Below are 18736 nucleotides of genomic sequence, written 5' to 3' on the forward strand. Positions count from 1 at the left end.
TTTTATATGGAGAGCCAAGACATGCACCGTCATATTTTGCCACATGTTTTGTCTTCACCCAGAGTCTCTCACTCATGTGACTTCTCCATCCTTCACCCAGTTTCCTTTCCCTCACCTGGTTTCAGCTGCAGAAGAAACAGATTCCTGCTTCCCTACCACAACTTAGAACTCTGCAAGCTTCAGCCATATGGTGCTAGAAGATCAGGTTGATCTTGCGGCTTCAATTCTTGTGAGACTTGAAACCGTGAGATCAACCCAAATTTCCAGCACTCCATGACTCATGCTTGCAGAGATCTGAGTCATGGAGAGGAGGAAAAATCCTGCTATAAGCACCACAAGAATAGCTAAGCTTCTGAGGGCCAGAAAAAAAAAAAACACTTTGTGCACTGTGTTTTGGCCCACGGGCCATAGGTTGGACAAACCTATACTATAACTTTGATGAATTCCCCTCTAACTCCTGGATTCTATATAGCACAACTTAGGTTGCCCATGCAAATCTGGTCATATTCTGTATTTGCACATGCAACTTAATTAGTTAACAAGCAAATCAGTGCTGATAATTGGCAATTAAAAAGCAATTACTGACACTAATTGGCATTAATTAGAATTTATATGCACAAGTGTCTAAGCGTATTCTGTAACGTGATGCGCGTAAATTCTATTTTGCATAGTTGAAAAGGGGGAATGGACTGGATATCCTGCAAACCTGACTGGTTGACTGTGTTCTGAGGACTGAGTTGAGAACCCTTGTGCTAGGTGGAACCCTGCCACACCCTTGCAACTCTTATTTGGATAATATTTAAAATATTACTTGTTAAGAGAAAACAGTAAAAGTAGCTACAACAAACCTTCTTCTCTCAATTATGCAGAATCTTAATAGCATTGCCTAACTACAAACTCTGGCTAAGCTATCCAATAGAAAAGCTGATTTTAAAAGGCCACACTTTCTTATTTTTCACCAGAGATTATGACACTCAACTTTTAAAAATCATTTTGGCCTGCCTTAAAGGTTAGAATCTCTTCTGCATCATGCTTTACTAGGAGACTAGCAGGCTCATTTTCAAAAGAGAAAAATGTCTAAAATGTGACATAATGTGAATCGGTTGTTTACTCTTTCCAACAATACTAGGACTAGGGGGCACTGGAGAAAATATTTCTTCACTCAACGTGTAATTAAACTCTGGAATTCGTTGCCAGAGAATGTGTTAAAAGAAATTAGTATAGAAGGGTTTAAAAAAGGTTTGAATAATTTCCTAAAAGAACCAATTTGGATGTTTTGAGAAGAAATCCATCCAAATGATGCATTATGACACTTTTTGAATGTTTTTCTCTTTTGAAAATGAGCCTTTTGGTATTTCACAAGACTAGGTGGGTTACATTACAGATATTCTTAGATATCTTAGATATCAAAGGTTTATGTAAAATGGGTTCCTTGCATGCTGACTGCAAAAATGAAAGCTTTAAGACATGAAATCTGTCAGCAATTGTTGTCCCAATAGAAGAATAAAGGTGAGGAATTTCTTCACAAGATGTTGTGGCAGCTGATAAAACATGGATTCATCATTATGAGCCAGAAACAAAGTGCTAATCCGTGGAGTATCATCAGAAAGGTTCATTTACAAAGAAAATCTTCTGCAGAAAAAAATCATGGTTACAGTCTTTTGGGACATGGATGGTGTTCAGAAGGCTTTCCTTGAACCTGGTTCAACCATCAACTCAGCGTGTCACATTGCAACCCTAAAAACATTGAGAGAATGACTGAAAAAAGTTTGGTAGCACAAGAAAGAAATTTTTGTTGTGATATAACCAGTGGCGTAGCCACCAACTTTGGGCTCAGGCCCACCCAGTAGCAGCACACCTATGATGTGGCTGGCAGGGATCCCTAAGCCCAACCAGCTGAAAACTCCCAACAGCTGTCCCTCCTGCGTACCTTGTAAACATCAGATCTTTGCTTGCAGCAAGCAGCAACTGATACATACTGCTTGCACCGGCCCCACAGTCTTCTCTCTGATGTATTCCCGCCTATGTGGAAACAGGAAGTTGCATCAGGGAAGGCTGTGGAGGCCAAAATGAGCAGTGTGTATTAGTTGCTTCTCGCTGCCAGTGAAAATATTCTATTTAAAAGGTATGCGGGGGAGGGGGGATGTTTGAGAGATCATATGGCATGCAGGTGAGAGAGAGACCAAATCACTTGTGGGACAGGGCAGAGTTCTTTTGCCCACCCATCTTGGGCCCAGGCCCACCCAAAATTGGGTGTCTGGCTACACCCCTGGATATAACAATGCTAGGCCTCACACAGTACAAAATACCACAGAGGCACTTGCTGTACATCCATGTCTCTGTTCTTCTCCATGTCAGAATCAGCTGACCATGGGGAGGGTGGGGGGGAATGGCTCAGCTGGAGAATTGCACTCCTTGGGTGACAAGCTGATCATTTTGAGGGAGGCAGGCTGTGTCTCTGCTATTCAGTCGCCTCCAGCTAAAGATTCTTCTGAGGCTCCCAGACCCGGTCCAGACACCATGAAAGCATCAATCGGTCCTGCAATGGCAAGAGACACTTTGGGTTCCACAGGGTACACCAATGATTTAGATTTCCTGTTAATCATACAGCAGCCTAATAGTATCTCACAAAGCTCCTTCAGCAAGCTGCCATCTTACATGAGCTTCTCGGCATTCAAACCTAGAGTTTGTCTATGTTGCTCTTGAAACATTTTCTTTTTTTAAAGAAAATGCCCACTCAAGACAACATGTATAAAAATCCATTGTGGATCTCAAGAAAATCTGACATGTTTTATGAATCACCTCAACTTGGATTAGATTATTAGCAGATCTGTGTTGCATTTTCTCAAAATCCAAAAGAGAGAAGCTACAATCTTAGAACAATCAGCTTTTTTTGGGGGGGGGGGTGGGGGGGGGCGGGGGGATTTGAATCAGGTTGATATGAGCCCGAGTTGAGTTTGGCATTGAAAAGTTCAACATTCCTAGGCAGGACCAGTCAATACTGTTCAATAAATTTGTTCTTTAGTTAAGTAGCATGTCTATGGTTTTATGTTGGTTTCATGTTGAAGTTTTTGATTGTTTTTTACTCTTTGATGTATAAAAGAAGCAACATTTAGTACAAGGTAAGAAAAAAGTGTAACTGACACCAAGAAGAACAGGGTATTGTAGATACAAGACATGACAATTGGGGTTTTTTTAATCTATGAGAAAATAGGTCTTTGTCTTTTCTAAGACAATCATGAAGCCTATAATTTGTATCTCTTTGTTTTCAGTCAAACTTCGGAAGGAGTTTTGCACTTCAAGATCTGCCAAACCTCTGCATCTTTCTGGCTGAGGTGAGTGTGTTGTATCTTTTCCAGCTATAATGAAACAATAACCCCTTGTAGAATCTATAAAGAGCATAAAAATAGCATACTGACACATTTTTCAACTACTAGTTAAATGCCTTGGTGCCATGCTTGATTTGATCAGCACGCCATATTATCACCCAGGGAACAAGAATAATACTGCTGAGCCTCCTAGAGCATCATGTTAAACAAATACAGACGAATCGGAGTGAGAAATTTCTCTGTCTACAGTCAGACCTCATTTTATTCATGCCACTCCATTTGGGACAGAACCTAATTATGCAGTTCTCTGAATAAGTGAAATAATGCAGGCTATGGAATTCCTTGAAGTCTCTACTTAATTGAACAGTAGATATCAAAACTGTGCTCCCCATTGATGACAAAAGCTACTCGCACATCGAGAGCGTTCACACTTCATGAAATTAGATGGGACACGATTTAAGGTCAAGTTTAAATCTGCTGTAAAATATAGGAGCAAGGATGACAGTAGTACAGTTGCTTTACTCTCCTCTGCTTGAAGCCCATTAGCTACTGTTCACGTTAGGAAATATTTCTATACAAAAGGACATTGGAAACAAAAGCTAACCGCATTCACAAAGGAATGGATTATGCTCGGAGACTTGCTTTAGTTTCAAAGAAATGAATTGAAAGGTGAAAATCAACTTGATGCTATGGTATTACACCAGGAGTTCAATTAGGAAAACCAGATGTGCGTTATTGTCCCGATTTGCCTTTATATCTTAAGGGCCCAATATTCGAAGGATTTGTGCTTCAAACTCTGAGAATTATGCTTCTAGATTTTGCTGTTTGAGATTTTATTAGGGCTGAGTTCCTAAATTTATATTCAAAATTTCACTGAACTCCTACATTTAGGAGCAAAAAAGTGGGTGGCAAGTATAGTTCCCTCTAAGCTGAGCGGGAGTCCTCGACCTTCTTTCCTTTTTAACTTTACCTGAGATTTATATTCCGCTCACACCTATAAAGATTCGGAGTGGATTTCATTGCTAGGGTGCAGTTATATCAATAGGGAGCAAGATACATAATACAGCAAATATTTTGAAACCAATTACAGCGAAAGAGACTGGTGATAGCATCTGTGGGGTATAGTACAAAGTACATCAACAGATTCACATTATCCTGCTTTCTGAGAGGAGCCTAAACATATCTGACAAAATACAGCTGTTTACCCAATGAAGGGCGCTGTTTACTAAGGCGTCCTAGCATTTTTAGTAAGTGCTAAAAGTTAGCGTGCGTTAATGCTGGAGACATCCATGTATTCCTATGGGTGTCTCTAGTGTTACCACACATTAAAAACTAGGGGCATAGCTGCTATGGGGCCATGGGGGCCTGGGCCCCCGTAACTTAGGCTCTGGACCCCCTACAGACACCCCTCTCAACCCCCCCCCCCCACCAACCCCCCCGTCGCCATCTGTATCTTTGCTGGTGGGGGACCCCAACCCCCGCCAGCCGAAGTCTTCTTCCTGTGTTTGGTTTCTTCTGAGTCTGACGTCCTGCTGCACGTACAACGTGCAGGACGTCAGACTCACAGAAACAGAACGAAGCCTTGCGATCTGCAGGGCTTCGTTCTGTTTCTATGAGTCTGACGTCATGCACGTTGTACATGCAGCAGGACGTCAGACTCAGAAGAAACCAAACACAGAAAGAAGATTTCGGCTGGCGGGGGGGTTGGGTCCCCCGCCAGCAAAGGTACAGATGGCGACGGGTGGCGGGCGGGTCGAGAGGGGGGTCAAACTTGTTGGAGGTGGTGCTGGTGGCGGCAGGGGGTGTCGGCAATGGCGGGGTGGGGGTGTCGTCGATGGCAGCGGGGGGTGTCAGCGATGGTGGCGGGGGGGTCGGCGGTGCTGGGGGGGCTAAAATGTGCCCCCTCACCTCGGCTCTGGCCCCCCCTACCGCTGAAGTCCAGATATGCCCCTGTTAAAAACGTTAGCGCGCCTACAGTGCAGCTTAGTAAACAGAACTGGAAGTGTGATAAGGTGCAGAGAAAAACATATTATAGTAGCGTATACATCTCGCATAGAGTACAGCGCAAGGCTTATTCTGATAAGACATATTTCCTGAATGAAATGGGGGGTTTTAGCTTTGCAGAACTGAGCATAGCAAGTAATGCAGTTCACAGATGTTGGTAACATGTTCCAGGTCTTGGCAGCTTCATAAGAGAATAGGCAGGAGAAGATTCTCTTTACACGGAATCCTTTGAAAGTTGGAAAAGATCGTTTGGAGAGGTTTCTTGTGCTATGCCCTGAATTTAAGACTGCACTTAGAGGAAACAAGTAGGATAGTGCAGTTCCCTGTAGGATTTTGAAAACAAAGCAGCAAAGCTTGAAAATGATTCTTGCCTGCATGGGTAAACGATGTAATTGCCAGTGGAGTGGAGGGGTGTTGTTTCACTATCACATTTTTAATAGTGAGGGTCAGGCAAGCTCTGCAGGACTCCAGGGAACCTGCAATATTGATGCACCACCTCTTCCTGGTAGCAATGTAGTTGAAGGACTCCCGCTCAACTTAGAGGAAACAGTAGTGGCAATAGGGACAGATTTAGGGTGGGGAACAAGTTAGGAGCTGTGCACTGATTTTGAGCACTAACCCTTGGGTTCTATAAACAGTGCCCAAACTTCAGTGCCCCAAATTGTGTACAATCCTGAGATCCACGTGCAACTATATTAGTTAATGAGCTATTGATGTTAATTGGCACTAATTTGGATTTGGGTGCAGATCTAGCTGCATGCTATTCTATAAAGATCCACACCAAATCCTCTCACGCGCAACCCAAAAGGGGGGCATGGGCAGGTCAGGGGCATTCCAAAGAATTATGTGCAGTATTATACAATTTGGGGGCTGTGAGCCCAAGTTATGCCCCAGGATTTATATCAGGTTTCAATTGGTGGAAGTCATCGCACCCAAAGCTGGGTGCTGGAATATGCACTAAGTGCCTTTCTATAAAGAGCATTCAGCTCAAAGCAGCCTTTGTGGAATAGCACTGAGCATGGTGTCTAATTTTCAGTCGCACAGAAAACAGTGAAGGTGACTCAAATAATGCACAGACGATGCTCCAAAGATTTGAAAAATGTAGTATTGTCCAACAACTAAGACTCAACATGGCCATGTTTTGGCCTTTCTGGCCTGCCTCAGGAATCTCCTAAAGGTTGTCTTTGTGATCTCAAAAGAACACTGCTGTATGACACAACAGAGAATATATCTGTCGCAATGTGAACTTAAGTGGGTACTGCTGCTCACAAGGGAATTCAATAGTGAACTTTCTAAAATTCTTAGGGGTCCTCTTACAAAGAAATGCTAATGTTTTTAGCACGCGCTAAAAATAAGCATGCACTAGAGATGCCCATATATTTCTATGGGTGTCTCTAGAATATAGCATGCGCTAAAAACATTAGCATGCCTTTATAAATGACCCCATAAATTTGCTGTCCATGATGAGAAGTGAATTTTAGCAAGCTTAGTAGTGAATTCCCTTGCGAGCAGCAGTACCTTTTGAAAATGTCCCTCTTTGTGTTCTCAAAAGAACACTGCTGTGTGACACAATGGAGAATATATCCATCACAATGAGGCATATTTTCAAAGCACTTAGCCTTCCAAAGTTCCATAGTTCTTTTGAGAACACAAAGAGGGACATTTTCAAAAGGGACGTCCATTTTTTGATTTGGACGTCCTCACAAAACGTCCCAATCTAGGGGCAGGGAAACCTGTATTTTTGAAACAAGATGGATGTCCATCTTTCGTTTCGAAAATACCATCAGGGACGTCCAAATCCTTAAATTTGGTCATACCTAGACTTGGTCGTTTCTGATTTTCGGTGATAATCAAAACCAAGGATGTCCATCTAAGAAATGACCAAATGCAAGCCATTTGGTTGTGGGAAGAGCCAGCATTTGTAGTGCACTGGTCCCCCTGATATGCCAGGACACCAACCAGGCACCCTATGGGGCACTGCAGTAGACTTCATAAATTGCTCCCAGGTACATAGCTCCCTTACCTTGTGTGCTGAGCCCCCAAAACCCACTACCCACAACTGTACATCACTACCATAACCCTTACGGGTGAAGGGGGGCACCTAGATGTGGGTACAGTTGGTTTGTGGTAGGTTTTGGAGGGCTCGCTGTTTCCTCCGCAATCGTAACAGGTAAGGGGGGTATGGGCCTGGGTCGCCTGCCTGAAGTGCACTGCACCCACTAAAACTGCTCCAGGGACCTGCATACTGCTGTTATGGACCTGAGTATGACATCTGAGGCTAGCATAGAGGCTGGCAATCAATATTTTGAAAGACATTTTTTGAGGGTGGGAGGGGGTTAGAGACCACTGGCGAAATAAGGGGAGGTCATCCCCGATTCTCTCCGGTGGTCATCTGGTCATTTTGGGCACCTTTTTGTGCCTTGGTTGTAAGAAAAACATGACCAGGTAAAGTCGTCCAAGTGTTTGTCAGGAACATCCTTGTTTCTTTCGATTATGGGTCAAGGACGTCCAAGTGTCAGGAACACCCAAGTCCCGCTTTCGCTATGCCTCCGACATGCTCCCTTAAACTTTGGCCATCCCTGCGACGGAGAGCACTTGGGGAAGTGCAAAATCAGCTTTCGATTATACCGATTTGGATGACCCTGGGAGAAGGATATCCATCTTCCAATTTATGTCGAAAGATGGGTCTCCTTCTCTTTCGAAAATGAGCCCAAAAGACAACCTTTAGGAGACTCCTGAGGCAGGCCAGTAAAGCCTAAATAAATCAGTGATGAGTCTTTTTTGTTGAACAATAAAAATGTTTTAGAATCTTTGGAGCATTGTCTGTGCATTATTTGGGTCACCTTCACTGTTTCTCATGTGTCTTCACGTCTGTGAAGGCTTTTGTTCTTCTGTGTGTATGTCAGCCTAACTTTCAGCACCACGTTCTAAATCCAGCCTTAAGCTCATAAATCTAGGCAAAGGAATGGCAGGCCAAAATTTATAATCAAACCTCTTAAGTTCCTAAATTAACCTCTTTTTGCTCAAATTTTTATTCCCCCCCCTAGATTTCTAAAACAATTTTGGAACACTGAGCAAAAATGGGTTAAATTAAGATAAATTTTCAGTTGGAAACCTAAGGGCTGATATTCAGCTGGCAGTGGCTTCCATTGCTGGCTAAATTAAATCTGGATATTCAGTGTTGGGCCCTTTCCAGAAACAGGCTCTAAATATCTAGGTGTTTAGCAACACCTGGAAGCTATATGGGTATGGCTGGTATTTAGCACTGCATAGCTAACTGGATATAGGGGTCCCTTTACTAAGCTTCAGTTAAGTGCTAGCATGCGCTTACCACATCTTAAAAGAACTTACAGCAGTATGAACTGAGGTGCCCTGCGGTAAAATCCCAATGTGCACGTGCAAACCAAGCACTAAAAAATTCCTGAAGTTTTCTCAGGGGAGGCACGTCTAGGGGCGGAGAGCGGGTGTGACAGCGCAAATCAATTAGTGTAACCACATTACCACACTCTAACTGATTAGCACGGGATTAGCATGTGAGCTATTGCTGCCTACAAAATAGGTAGTGATAAGGGCTCACACGTTAATATTTGTTAATGGCTATGTGCTAATGGTAACATTAGTGCATGGACATTAATTGGGAAAAAGGAAAATCAGCCATTTTCTGGCTGTGGTAAAAATGGCCTTAGCATGCAAGAAAGACCCACAGAATGGTGTGCTGTTTTACCACAGCTTAGTGAAAGGACTCCATAGTTAAGCGTGTTTTTTATATGATCCAATATGCCCAGTTAGCTATTAGAACACAATCATTGGATATTGGTAGTGCTCCAATAACTTCCAGCTCCATCCGTAGACTGCCCCAGCACTATCCAGAGAGTTTCATGGGTTTCAGAGCAGATATACAGCATTACTATCCAGAGAATGCCATGGTGGTCAGAGAAGATATTCAGTGCACTGTCTAGTTAAGTGCCTCTGAATATCTGCTCATGGGCAAGACAGCTTGATTCAACTAGTCAAGAGACCATTTTTCCCAGTTATCTTGCTCCTAAGATTAGCTGGCAATATGGCACAAATTTAGGAACTCAGCTTTTTTATTTTTAATAGGGCAATTTTTGAAAGGAGCACTAGTTTTAGGTGTCAAGAGCACACCCATTCTATAAAGCAAAGTATGTGTCTACATTTCTATATAACAGGTCTGATCATATAGATTATTACAGAATGCGTGTTTATTATAGTATTTAATAATATTAGCATATAAATGTGCATCCTACTCATACTCTGCCCAAACGTTACCCATCTGAATGCCTGCCTGCAAAGTACATGCCATCGAATATGGGCTTGAATTTACAGAACATACTGAGAAATTGGTGATTTACGTGTGTGTCAACATATTGTGAATATGACTTGAATACCGGATTTACCCACATTCTTGTTGCCTAAATCTATATGTTAGGATTAGTCACTGGTTAGGAAACTGGTGCTTTACCCTCAGAGCCCCTGGAGGCCAGGGATGATTGTAGACATAAATTAGTAGACTTTGACTGAATCTATTTGCAAAACCAGTAATAATGCTGTTGTTGAGAAACTAGATTTCTCCTCAAAACTAGAAAAAGGGTTGTTGGAAACAGAGAAGTTTTTCTCAGCAATTTGATGACTGTTGTGCTTCTATAGAGTCCATGATGCCAGAAGTGGTAATTGGATTTGGCCCTGCTTGTGAATATCTGTTCTGTATATGAATTACAGTACTTGAGATTAGAATTGAAGTTACCTGGAACTGCTATTGGACTTCGGTGTGTTATATCCCCAAACGTGTTACAGCTTGCAACTAAGTTGAATTCTTGTGGTGAAAAAAAATACTTGTTTTATCATTCCTGTATTTAAATAAATTAATATTTGAAGCTTAGATGGATTTATGCAGCATTACCCTCAGATTAAAATGCTAGCACTACAGGGTCAAATGTCAAATGGTTTAAGCATCTAACTGTGGGAACTGTGCATCAAAATTGGCCCCGTTGAAAACTGACTAGGGCTGAGTTCTTATTTTCACTAAGCACCTAAATGTGGACGCCTAAAAATTGGACAACCCTGGAGGCAGTTAGGATAGAGAAAATAAGTTAGGCATGTGGAGGGTAATTCTGTAACAGGGCACCTACATTTAGCAGAGATGTCAAATTACCCAATTCCAGGCTGCAAATTTTGGAACAGTCCTGCATTTCTGACCATTCCCTCCTAGTGTAACCCTGGCAGCGCTATAGAAATGCTAAGAGGTAGTAGTAGTAGTAGTGCATTATGGTAATTGCAGCACTGATTTCAATAGGCAGCATCAGGCACTACAAATCCCACACTGCTTTGGGATAGAAGTTCAAAACCAGGTTTGGTCAATAAGTCTTCAGCCTGGAACTGGGTACCTTGGCTTCACTGATTTAGGTGCCTACCAGAGCCTAACCTGTAAAGGAAAGTAGGCTCACACAGGATATACTATAAGGGGCTGATATTCAATGTGGCTTATTGAATAGAGTGGCTACTAACTGGTTAAACCACACTGTCTAATCCAGAGCTGATATTAAGCAGCACTTAATTGGAGACTGCCAGGGTACTCTCCGCTTACCCCCGGATTCAATATAGTGCACCTAGCGTTCTGCACCAAAATCCAAGTGTATTCTGTAACTACGCGTGTAACTTAATTGACTTAAGCCAATCAGTGCTGTTAACAGCACTTAACAAATAATGAGCACTAATTGGCAATAATTAGAATTTACATGCATAACTCGCTAAGCATATTTTGTAACACAATGTGCCTAAATTCTAATGCGCATAGGCAAAAAGGAGTACAGTTATGGGTGGGGAAATGGGCATTTTGTGGGCATTCCAAAATGTATGCGCATAGTTATAGAATATGGCCCTCTGCACCTAAATCTACATGCCAGTATTTACGCCATGTTTTCATTGGTGTAAATGGAGGCATGTAGTTTTAGGTGCTAGGATATCAATTAAGCGTATTCTATATACTGTGCCTAAATCTAGACGCCCCTTATAGAATATGCTTAGGCGGAAATGTTTTCTGCACAGATTTTCTAGGTGCTATTTATAGAATCTCCCCCTCAGTGCCTGGGCAGCCCAGTGGTTCAGTCAGGATGGACCCAGAAGTTGTCCAGGCACCACCAATAATCAGTGTCTTGATAACTTCCACGTCTGCCCCGACTGTATCCCTGGACTTCCCCAGCACTAAGCAGAGAGTGCGATGGTGGTCAGAGATGATATTCAGACAAAGTGTCCAGTTACCTGCTGCTAAATATCAGCTTTGAAATGGACATCCTAGTTGAAGTCACATGTCATAACGACCCTTTACAGAATATCTCATAAAATGAAATCTATGCTTCTGAAGATATGGTTAACCTTCCATGATAAAGTAGTTTGTAAAGTTTAATCCAAGTTGTGTTATTCATTTTACATAATAACTATCTACTTTGCAGTAATTTCCTTGTAATGCAGCTTATTTTTTTAATGCACTTTGAGGTGGGGGAGAGGGCTGGGTCTGGGGGGTGGGAAGGGAGTAAGTTGCAAATAGCTTTTTGAATTTTTCTATATATAATACTGGTTTAGCGTGTTCATAATATGAGACGTTCTGTGTTTGTTCTTTTGAAAATACTTTAATACACACTTTTTCAGTGCAATATCGTATGGAGGATCCATGAGGGGAGGGGAATGTATTTATAAAAATATGAACAACTTAAATGTTGTATGGTCTCTGTGTATCTTTACTTTTTGCACTTACCCAGTGTTCTTTATTGCAAGGCCCAAAGGTTAGTGGTGGCTCCAAGTGACCCCTAGTGTGCCCCCCTTGACTCTTCCCCCATACACATTCTCTCCACCTTGTCCCAAGACTTTCTGCTGGCACTATATCCATAACAGTTCTGCTTTCTACCTGTGCCATGTAGCTCTCTGTAAATTTGAACTGTGTTCTTCCCAAACTCCCACATTCTTCTTATGAGGCGGAAAAAGAGCAACAGAATCAAGACAGCATGCAGTTCAAACTCACTGAAGTGTCATGTAGCACTGGAAGGCAACAGAATAGTTGTTCCATGGGCCAACAATATGGGAGGATTAAAAAATTGGAGCGAGGGCTATCTTGAAGCAGTTAAGAGTAGAGTCAGGATGGTTAAGGCTGACTGGTGGGAATGAGACTTGTTGGGTTTGGTTGGAGAAGAGTGTGTAGTGGAGAGGAGCTGGAGAAGATCATTTGAGGATGGTGGGCTAGGGGACCTGGATAGAGAATGTGTAGGAGGGATATGGACTTCGAGAAAAAGAAAGTGTGAGGGAGTCGACTTTTGTTTTAGTTATAAGTATCTCTAAATGTGGGTAAGCGGCCAGGCTGACCACATTAGAGGAAGAGGAAGACACCAGGCCCAGTGTGCTGTTCATTTTACCTGACATCCTTGAGTCATGCATTTGATATACCACCTTTCTGTTACACAACCAAAGCAGTTTACATATTTTATGCAAGTACTTTCTCTGTCCTTGGAAAACTCACAATCTAACTTTTTGTACCTGAAGCAATGGAGGGTTAAGTGACGGCCAGAGTCACAATGAGCCACAGTGGGAATTGAGCTCTTTATAGAAACTGTGGACTATAATCAATATCTCAGCACACACCCATCCACTCAATAAAATTATCAGCATTGGAGCTCCAACCTTATTCATAGCAATAACAGTTAGATCCATTAAAACAACATGAAGGGTTGAAAAGCCTCAGAAACTCAGTCCAGGACCCTTTTGACAAGCAAATATCCTCACAGACCAGTGGAGCACCCTCAGAGGCATAAAAACCTCCCTTCTGTTGTTCAAATATATTTTTGTAAATTTTTGTAGAAAAAGCTCAAAGAGTTTTTAAACACCTTTAGCACTCAAAGTTTCTGTGTAGATAGACATTCTAAAGAAAAATTTTCCACAATAGAATCACTCAGGTTTCACATCAGTAAACTTGTCATAGTAGTTACATCAACACATGAATGTTTCTGTACTATGGTGCTTTGCTATGTATATTTGAGTATGAATTATTTATTATATGAACTTCATAACATTGACAATTTGTGAAGTAGAATGATGTCACTTGTCACTGTAAAAATGGAAGTTGTCCCTTCCTCCCTTCTCACCCATTACTTCCCTCACCCGTAACTGTCTTGTTTGTCTGTATTACTTAGATTGTAAGCTCTTTTGAGCAGGGACTGTCTCTTTGTGTCAGGTGTTCAGCGCTGCGTGCGTCTGGTAGCGCTATACAAATGCTAATAATAATAAGTTGTGGTAGTAGCCATCTTTGAGAGACGTGATGAGCAGGAATTCCGTGTCTTAACTGTGAGCAGGGCCGCCAAGAGGGGGGGACAGGGGGGACAAAAGTCCCGGGGCCCGGGCCTCCAGGGGGGCCCGGCGCCACCGCCGCCGCCTGGCCCACCCTCTGTCGCCGCCTGGCCCACCCTCAGTCACTCTCAGAACTAACCTTAAGCCTCCTTTCACTTCGCAGCAAGCAGCAGCAGGTCAGGCCACTCCTTCCTTCCATGTCCCGCCCTTGCCTGACGTAACGTTCGCGAGGGCGGGGCACGGAAGGAAGGAGGAGAGGTGTGCCCTGCCGCTGCTTGCTGCGAAGTGAAAGGAGGCTTAAGGTTAGTTCCGAGGGCCCGGCTCGATAGTGGGTGGAGGGGGGCCCGGCGACCTCGGGTGGGTGGGTGGCGGGGGGGCCCGGTGATCTCGGGTGGGCGGCAACCTCGGGTGGGGGGGGGCGGGGGCGGCCTTGTCCCGGGCCCAGCTCCGGCTCTCGGCGGCCCTGACTGTGAGCACTCGGAGTTTATTCTTTTGCTTTGACAGCTAGTGTGAAGTTGGAAGGTTATGGAAACCTCATGCTAGATTCTGGTCTTTTAGTGCTTTTGGACTCGAAAATCCCTGAAGCAGTTTTGATAAGCAAAACGTTTGCCACCATTGATGTGACCATTATTACTCCCTTTAAACTACAGATAAGTGTTGCAAGTTTTGTGAACATTACTGAAAATCTGCTTTTGTCTGGCATGTGTTGATGAAACTACTATGACAAGTAGTTTACTGATGTGAAACATGAGTGATTCTATTGTGAAAAACTTTTCTTTAGAAGGTCCATCTACATACAAATTTTTAGGGTTACCAAATGGCTCCAGAAAAAGGAGGACGGATTGAGCCAGCTGGGTTTTACTTCCATTGCTTTGAAAGCAATGGAAGTAAAACCCGGCTGGCTCAATCCGTCCTCCTTTTTCTCGAGCCATATGGTAACCCTACAAACTTTGAGGTCCCCAGGTGCATGAGCATACAGTGCCTACCTCATTTTATTCTCTGGACCAGACTAGATGAAGTTTGTTGATCTACATCTACTGATTGTTCTGCCCCTGATGCAGCCAATATTCCTGGCGAAACATGGCCATGTCGGGCACAGATGATTGATAACCTGAGAGTTTTATATTGAATAAAAGACTGTGTTTTTATTTATTTTATTTTATTTATTGCATTTGTATCCCACATTTTCCCACCTCTTTGCAGGCTCAATGTGGCTTACAATACATCATGAATGGTGGAAGTATATAAGAGAATATACATTTAGTATATTCCGTGTCTTAACTATGGTTAACATGATAATGATGAAACATGATAGTAGTGTGACAAGCAAATATTATAAGACAGTTCTGGATATATTTGTAGGAGTTCACATTTGTTGATCTTTGTGGTATGCCTTGTTAAAGAGATGGGTCTTCAGTAGTTTACGGAAGTTAGTTAATTCATAGATCGTTTTCTGGCTGCGCGGCAGCGCGTTCCAGAATTGTGTGCTCAAGTAGGAAAAGGTTGATGCATGCGTTAGTTTGTATTTTAGCCCTTTACAGTTGGGGAAGTGATGATTGAGGAATGTGTGGGATGATTTTTTACAAGATCTGCCTCTTTGTTTTATCTTCCAAGTCAGAATTGGGACATCCTGCTCATAAAGTCCAAAAATACCGTCCATCTCACAGTCATTTTCAAGCAGGGAAATCATTGAGATTTCCTGTACAAAAATACTTGATAAGGATGTTCTTCCACTAAAAACATCCAAAACAAACAGCCATATTCCAAACTGAAATGTCCAAAATATGAAAGCCAAAAAGGCAGGCACAAAAATGTCTGTCTGGCTTCCTTTATATAAAAATGGGAACACAGATGTCTCCAGAGAGTAGTGGTCAGTACAGTGGACTTTAAACAATGGGATCCAGGTACAAATCCCACCTTAATTCCTTTATATGTTATTGTGAGCCCTCCAGGAACAGATAAAGACCTGTGGGAGGGGTTTACTAAAGCTTAGCTTGAGTTATCTGCAGCAGGGCCCATTTTGTGCCTATGGGCCCTGCTGCAGATAACTCGAGCTAAGCTTTAGTAAAAGACCCCCTCTGTATCTAAAGGTACAGTACTACACTAAGCACGTATCGACTCTTGTTGTAATTAAGTTGAATATTTATCAACCACCTCGAGATTTAAGATCTGCCAATAAAATGGTTTTGGAAGATCCATTGTATCAATCCATTAGACTGGAGGAATATCAAGCATCAATATTTTATATTGTGGGCCCTCAACTCTGGAATGCTCTGCCATTACGAATAAAGGAATTGCAAAGTATAGGTCTGTTTTAAAAGGAGCCCAAAACAATTGTATTTCAACAGGGGGGTTGTATATTCATACTATGAGGAAATATTCTGCTTTATAGGTTTTAATGCATAATTATCTTGCATGTTGTAAATTTGATTGTGTATGAGACAGTTGTAATCTGCCTAGAACATTTAGAATTGAGCAGAATATAACTTCATTAAATAAATAAATAAATAAAAATAGCTATCACGCTTGCAGGTATCTTATAAATTCATGTAGAGTAGGTATTTCTGTGCTCCAGGAGGGCTCACATATTTGTACAGAAATAAAATAGTTAAAGTGTGAGTTACACCTGGGTCCTTTTGTTCAATGTCCACTGCATGGACCACTGAGCTATTTCTTACACTTGCTTGCTGCTCGGTATCCACTGTCACTTTCACTTCTTAGGGGGTGGGAGGAGGTCAGTAACCACTGGGAGATTAAGGAGGGGTCATGTCTTCATCCCTCCAGTGGTCAACTGCTCAATCGAGGCATCTTCTTGTACCCTGGACGTGATTGAAACAGGTATAGATAAAAATGTCCTGTTTTGCCTTGGACGTTTCTTCCCATTCCAGTATCACTGAAAGACGTCCCAATTTATGCTGTAGTCCCACCCAATACGCCTCCAATCCCTCTTCCCCCCCCCACCCCCCCCCTTTCTATTTGGATGAACTACAGTGTGAAAAGTCCACTTTCTGCCCTTTGAAAATCACAATTTGGATGTTTTTGGCAGATGGCATGTGTTTGGCCATTTTGAAACGTCTGTCTGCTTTAAAATTGAGTGCCGTGGAGGGGCATAATCGAACGAAAACGTCTATCTCCATGGGCGTTTATCTCCGAGAACGGGTCCGTGAAGGGGCGGACCGAACCGTATTTTCGAAAAAAATAGACGTCCATGTTTTATTCGACAATTTGTGAGCTGGGCGTTTTTGTTTTTCAGCGATAATGGAAAATGAAAGCGCCCAGCTCAAAAACGAATAAATCCAAGGCATTTATTTGTGGGAGGGGCCAGGATTCGTAGTGCACTGGTCCCCCTCACATGCCAGGACACCAACCGGGCACCCTAGGGGGCACTTTTACAAAATCAAAAAAAAGGTAAAAGAGCTCCCAGGTGCATAGCACCCTTCCCTTGTGTGTTGAGCCCCCCAAATCCCCCTCAAAACCCACTGCCCACAAGTCTACACCATTACTATAGCCCTAAGGGGTGAAGGGGGGCACCTACATGTGGGTACAGTGGGTTTGGGGGGGTTGGACGACTAAGCATTAAGCAGTACAATTGTAACAGGTGGTGGGGGATGGGCCTGGGTCCACCTGCCTGAAGTCCACTGCACCCCCTAACAACTGTTCCAGGGACCTGCATACTGCTGCCAGGGAGGTGGGTATGACATTTGAGGGTGAAAAGAAAAAGTTGTGAAACATCATTTTTTTGTGGTGGGAGGGGGTTAGTGACCACTGGGGGAGTCAGGGGAGGTCATCCCCGATTCCCTCTGGTGGTAATCTGGTCATTTAGGGCACTTTTTGGGGCCTTATTCGTGAAAAAACAGGGTCCAGGAAAAGTGCCCTAAATTCTAGCTACAAATGCATACTTTTTTCCATTATCGGCGAAAGGCGCCCATCTCTGTTCGGGTGATAACCATGCCCCAGTCCCGCCTTCACCATGCCTCCGACACGCCCCGTCAACTTTGTACGCTTCTGCGATGGAGTGGAGTTGAAAACGTCCAAGTTCGGCTTTCGATTATACTGCGTTATTCGTTTTTGTGAAATAAACGTCCATCTCCCGATTTAGGTCGGAACTTGGGCGTTTTTCTCGTTCGATTATAAGCAGGAAAGTGTGCCAAGACTTAGAAAATCAAAGCTTCTTGATTTCTTATTCTTGATTGGTTTAACAACATTTCTATAATTGTTCTTTGAAGTTTATTTATTTATTTTATTTGTTACATTTGTATCCCACATTTTCCCACCTATTTGTAGGCTCAATGTGGCTTACATAGTACCGAAGAAGCATTTGCAGGCTCCGGTGAGAACAAATACAAGGTGATGTTGTGGTAAGATAAAGTTCATGTGGCACAGCCACATTAGGGAATCGTACAACGGAAGAGTTGAGTTATGTCCATTACGTACTTTAGTTTTGTTGTGTTGCAGGGATCAGGCATTTAAGCTGGATTGGAGGGATATGCCTTTTTGAACAGGTTAGTTTTTAGTGATTTCCGTAAGTTTAGGTGGTCGTACGTCATTTTCAAGGCTTTTGGTAATGTGTTCCACAGTTGTGTGCTTATGTAGGAATAGCTGGATGCATAAGTTGATTTGTATTTAAGACCTTTGCAGCTTGGGTAGTGCAGATTTAGATATGTTTGTGTTGATTCTGATGTGTTTCTAGTTAGTAAGTCGATCAAGTCTGTCATTTATCCCGGAGCTTCACCATAGATAATTTTATGAACCAGGGTCCAGATTTTGAAGGCAATGCATTCTTTGATTGGGAGCCAGTGTACTTTTTCGTGGAGGGGTTGAAAGTTGAAATTGTGGAGTATGTTGTGTAGATTTAGTGAAACAAACTCCTACTATAGTGAATTTTTGAATTATAGTCTTTTTTTACTTCAGAGTGTAAAACATGCAACAAGGCTCTGTAAAGGTCGGGGCATAAATTCCCAAGAATAATTTTCAAAGGGGAAATACATGCATACTTTTATTTTTGAAACTTCTCTGGTACTTGCAGAGGGAAAAGCATGTGCATACTATTC

The 18736-nt window shown here is 42.6% G+C and overlaps 1 protein-coding gene across 4 annotated transcripts in view; it reads left to right on the plus strand.

Annotated features, from left to right (window-relative positions):
* LOC115471036 (poly(rC)-binding protein 3-like) overlaps positions 1-18736 on the plus strand; it is a 1141923-nt gene that overhangs the window by 839065 nt on the left and 284122 nt on the right. For all 4 annotated transcript variants that reach the window (XM_030204708.1, XM_030204727.1, XM_030204715.1 and 1 more), the window contains one exon: positions 3273-3335. The gene's annotated coding sequence lies outside the window, so the exon portion shown is untranslated. The remainder of the gene's footprint in view (positions 1-3272; positions 3336-18736) is intronic.

The sequence above is a fragment of the Microcaecilia unicolor genome, chromosome 1, assembly GCF_901765095.1.
Source record: "Microcaecilia unicolor chromosome 1, aMicUni1.1, whole genome shotgun sequence".
Lineage (NCBI taxonomy): Eukaryota > Metazoa > Chordata > Amphibia > Gymnophiona > Siphonopidae > Microcaecilia > Microcaecilia unicolor.